The sequence below is a fragment of the Nicotiana tabacum genome, chromosome 3 (genome assembly GCF_000715075.1).
Source record: "Nicotiana tabacum cultivar K326 chromosome 3, ASM71507v2, whole genome shotgun sequence".
NCBI classification, from domain to species: Eukaryota; Viridiplantae; Streptophyta; class Magnoliopsida; order Solanales; family Solanaceae; genus Nicotiana; species Nicotiana tabacum.
In genome coordinates this window covers 40,756,385-40,761,896 of record NC_134082.1, presented here as the reverse complement: position 1 = coordinate 40,761,896, position 5,512 = coordinate 40,756,385, and positions in this window count along the sequence as shown.

Sequence of the window (5,512 nt, the reverse complement as noted above, 5' to 3'; positions counted from 1 at the left end):
ACTAGCATATTTCAACAGAATCAACCAAAATGTTAAGTATGACAAAATACCAAAGGCATAACAATGCTTCAGCTATTGAGAAAATTAATAAAATCAAGCATTGGTTCAATATTATTTATGTTTAATGATTTGCATTTTACACCAAAAGTATGGAAAAGAGTAGGATATCTGAGATGTTGAACTGAAGTTTTGCGAATGAAAACAAGTAGGATATTTCAGATGTTGAACTGAAATTTTGCTATCTTTAAAGCATATTCTGTTTCTCACTTTTTTTTCTAATAGATTAATCTTGGCCAAACATTACCTATCATGTTCTTGATTTTTGGTATATACATCATGAATAAGAATTTTCTTTTAGTTGAGACCCTTCCAGAAAAGTTATATGATTTTTTCTTAAGAGAATAACTCAAGTTAGAAAATTATCATCTAAAGTTGTAACATAACCTATGTAATTACTTAAATAAGCAGAGAAAATATGGTCAACATTCTAACATAAACCAGCAGGATTTCAGCCTAATTGGAATTAAAATATTATCTATTTAAAAAAAAGTGAAATATATACCTAAAAATTTATTTTCAATGTGTAAATGGTTCTTATAGTTATCCATAAAGAAACCAATAGGGATATCCACAAGAAAAATTATCTATACAACATGGAAGTAATATGAAACTTTCCTATACAAAAATATGTTTATAAAAATAACATAAGAATACTATATGGCTCTAGAATAAGAATACTGTATTGCTCTAAAACTGTTCGGTTCAACCACAATTAACTATTATAAAAATAATAGCCAAATACATAGAGATTGTTTGTAATTTCAAGCACAACATAAGCACATCCTAAACATCCACTATGAGTAACTTGCTATATTATCCAACTTAATAGCCAATCTCAGCCATTCAAAACATCAGCTTATGAGAAGACTATATTACCACTTATATAGCTTTCGAAAACAAATAAACACCAACCAAGTTGTAACGACCCGACCGATTTGGTCACTACATTCTCCACCTCTTAATCAAACGTTCATCTTTAAACGGGTTTAAAATCATACTTGGAGTGCTGAAAAAGCGCGGATATTTGCTCCTCATGTCCTCCGCGGCCGCCCAAGTCACTTCCTATATTAGTTGACCCCTCCACTAAACCTTTACCTCAACAATCTTCTTGGACCTCAACTGGTGAACCTGCCTATCAAAAATGGCAACTAGCTCCTCTTTATAACCCAGACTCTCATCTAGCTAAACCGTGTTGTAATCTAGCACGTGCGACCTGTTGGCATGGTACCTCTGGAGTATAGACACATGGAAGACTGGATGAACTCCCGATAGATTGGGAGGGAAAGCAAGTTCATAAGTAACCTCCCTAACTCCCCTCAACACCTCAAACGGGCCAATAAATCTTGGGCTCAGCTTGCCCTTTTTTTCCGAACCTCATGATGCCCTTCATTGGCGAGACTTTTAGGAGAACTTTCTCGCCCACCATGAATGATAAATCACGCACTTTCTGATCCGCGTAACTCTTCTGCCTAGACTGTGCTGTGCGAAACCACTCCTGAATCAACTTTACATTCTCCAAGGCATCCTTCACTAAATCAGTACCATATAACTTAGCCTCGCCGGGCTCAAACTATCCGATGGGCGAACGACATCGCCGACCATATAAAGCCTTAAAGGGAACCATCTCGGATCTGGAATGATAACTGTTGTTGTAAACAAATTCGGCCAAGGGCAAGAATATATCCCACTGACCTCCGAAGTCGATGATGTATGCTTTGAACATATTCTCCAGAATCGAACTGTTTGCTCTGTCTGCTCGTCGGTCTGCGGATGAAAAGATATGCTGAGCTCTACTCGAGTACCCAACTCAATTTGAACTGCTCTCCAAAAATGTGAAGTGAACTGAGAGTCTCCATCCGATATGATGAAAATAGGCACACCATGCAACCGAACAATCTCCTGAATATAAATCTAGGCCAACCTCTATGAAGAGTAAGTAGTCAACACCGGAATAAAATGTACTGACTTGGTCAGCCTGTCGATGGTGACCCAAACGGCAACAAACCAACTACCCCGACAAGTCACATAAAATTAATTGGGCATAAAATAAGCAGTAAATGAGAGAATGGGGCTACAACACTCAAAAAGACTGGTCGGATCATTATAGTTCTAAACCAAAAAAGTTTTTTCTAAGTAATTTAGTGTTAGTTATCATCTCGTGATTAATAAGGATACAAAATATTAAGACAATAAAAGAATCCAAAAAAGTAGTAGGAAAATTTTGTTGTTGGCTACCAACAACGAAACTTCACGATTTTGTGTAATATTTTTTATTCTTTGTCCCTGTTTAATCATAAAGACCAATTTTGTCTCTTTATTTTCCTTTCATATGATTTATTTGTTGTTTTAAAATTTAAATTAAAAGTACTTTTTTATAAGCTTGCTTGTTAAATTTGTTTATTTCTATTCTTAAAACTTTGTAAGACATTAGGTTTTGAAATAGTAATTATCTATCCATATCTATATCTATTTATACTATATTAAAAACACGAAGGCCGTTAGTGAAATATCGTTCACCTTTTTTATCTTTTAAAAATAAATTTTACACTAGACAAAATAGTAATTCAATTATTTTCCTAATAGTTATGACTTTTTTCCCCTAACATTTAAGACTTTAAAATCAACTAAAATTATAGTTATTAAACATTTTCTTATTTTAAGGAAGTCCTAATATTTAAGAATTTAAAATCAAGTAAGCTTGTATTTATGTAAATTCTTTCCATATTTGAATTGAATAAAATAATTATTACCGTGTAATAATAAGTATGTTTCTTCCATGTAGAATAAATAATCCCAATTCCACACAAAAAAAACATTTAATAAACAAAATTAACTTTGTCATTATAACTATGTTTCTTTCTCCAGAGACAAACAAACCAAAATAACTTTAATAATTATGGAGTTTAAAAGTATAAAAGACAAAGCCAAATATTATATTCAACGAACAACAAAGATTTTGGCTTTGAAAATAATAGTTAGCGTTAGTTGGAAGAATTATTTTGAAAAGTAACATTTTGGTTAGTTGTCATTTTTTGAATTTGAAAAATAAATAGTCTCAAAGGATAAAAATTATTGTCGATGTTCGAGAGAACATAACCAAAAAAAATAAAAATAAGTATCTAAGATATATAACAACCTAAAATTATTGAGAGAGAGTTAAATAGAGTTAAATGTGGCACAATAAAAATTGATTTATACCAACTTTTATATAGAGTTATATAAATGTTGAGAGAGAGTTATATAGAGTTATCTGTACCTTTTGAAAAACTAATTTTTTCTTCAAAAAGGAAATCTACGTTTAAAATATTTGTCTAACATGTAAAACTAAACCTAATTTAATTTTAACATGAATTTTATATTCTTGCTGCTTCTAGAATAGTATTAACGTAGTCTTTTTAAAACCCGTGAATTGCATAAAATTTTGTTACAACATAGACGCGTAGTTCTTTACTAATTTACTGAAAATAATTACTATATTTTTTCTTATTGATTAGAGTAATAGCACAATTTATATTTTCTCAACGAGAAAAAAAAAAGGCATCTTTTGTCAGTTAGTTGACTTTATTTGTATTTTTTTGTAATAAACTTAAGAATATGTAACTTTTCAAATAAAATTTTACGGAATAACTTAAATATCCAAGAGTTAATGTGTTCTTGCTAAAACTAAAAATGAAGTATATCTTGTGAAATTAAAGTAATGATATTCTAAAATTTGTAAGGATTTTTAAGTTGAATATATTGACACATGATTGAGGCTTATATGGGGTATAGTTTCTCTATTTATTGTGTTAGCTAGATAGGTTCAACAATTTCTTTCAAGAACTTATATTTTTTCTATAATTTTTATCTTAGCACTCAAACATAATTTCTAATAGAATATTTATGTAATGTTTTAATAGTTCATATTCATCGATATAGCATTCACGTGCAATCGTTCGTCATTTTACCCTTTAGAATTAGCTTTCATATTGGACAAAATAGTAATTTAAGTTAGTTTCTTAAATTTAGAAATAGTCATTTAATTATTTCCTTAATACTTAAAATAATCACTGGAGTAATTATTTTTCTAATATTTAGGATTTTGATCTAAGAAATCATGTTATTTAATTGGAATACTTCATATAAACTTTATTTAGACTTAAGGTATTGAATTTCAAGAATTCACGAATATTTTTTTTTAATATTAGGTTTAAGACAATTTTATTTTCGTTATAAAAGTTTGGTTTAGTAGTCCTTATTTTCTTATTTTTTTAATATACTTTTAGGAGTACTTTTTCAAGGTTTACGAGTATTTCTTTTAAATAATAAAATATCTTGAATTATTTTTCTTATATTTAAACTTTTAATATCAACTAAACTTTTGTTATTAAATCATACTTGGGAGTAAAAATACATATCTAGCAATCACAGACATAATAATCTCAATCAATTCCAATTATTTTAAAATTCAAGTATCAAGCTTAACTAAGAAAATAAAATTATAAAATTAGAACAACTTTTTGACTGAACACATTGACGAATTATTGAGAACTTCTATGGAGTAGTTTCTTCTTTTATTGAGTTAAGTACATAAGATCAACATTTATCATTTTTAGAAAAATAAACTTTTATTTTATAGCTTAGACGCAATATTTCAATATAATATCTATACGACTTTTTAGAATTCTTTTATCCATTGAGATATTGTACACGCGCAACACACGTATCATAAGACTAGTATTATATTAAAAGTACGAAAGCCCTTAGCGAAATGTCGTTAGCCTGTTTTACCCCTTTAAAATAGAGTTCATACTAGACAAAATAGTCATTTGACTATTTTTCTATATTTAGGAATAGTCCTTTAATTAATTTCCTACTATTTAACAACAATCATTTAATTATTAATCTAATACTTAAACTTTTATTTTTCAGTTTCTTTTAAATCTAAAATTTCAAACACTTTCAACTAAAACTTGAAAAGTTTTTGTTATTCAACCCAAACTAAAAGTTTCGTCTTTCAACTAACTTAGAAAATTTTTATTCACTTTCAAAGGAAAATATCATAGGAAATTTTTTAGTTAAAAAAATTTGACAGATTAATTCTTCAAAAAATATTAGGTAAAAACGTGCAATTTGATTTTCTTTTTGATTTAGGAGTCTTTATTTTCTAATAAATTATACAAAAATTTATTTTTGTATAAATCCTTTCATGTTTCAAATTATATACCAAAAATTTATATAAAAGAGCTACAATTTTACGTTTGCATCATCAAAACTTTGCCTTCTTCTAGCAACTATAAATTAAGGACTTTCAGGTTCTTCTTTGAGCAATTTTTTTTAAAGTAGTTGAATTTTACATTCACACGTTTATATTAGTAGTTAAATTTAGCATTCACATATTTATATTAATAATTAAATTTTGCATTCACGTATTCAACAAGTACATTTTTATTTTGGTATTCTTAATTGTGAA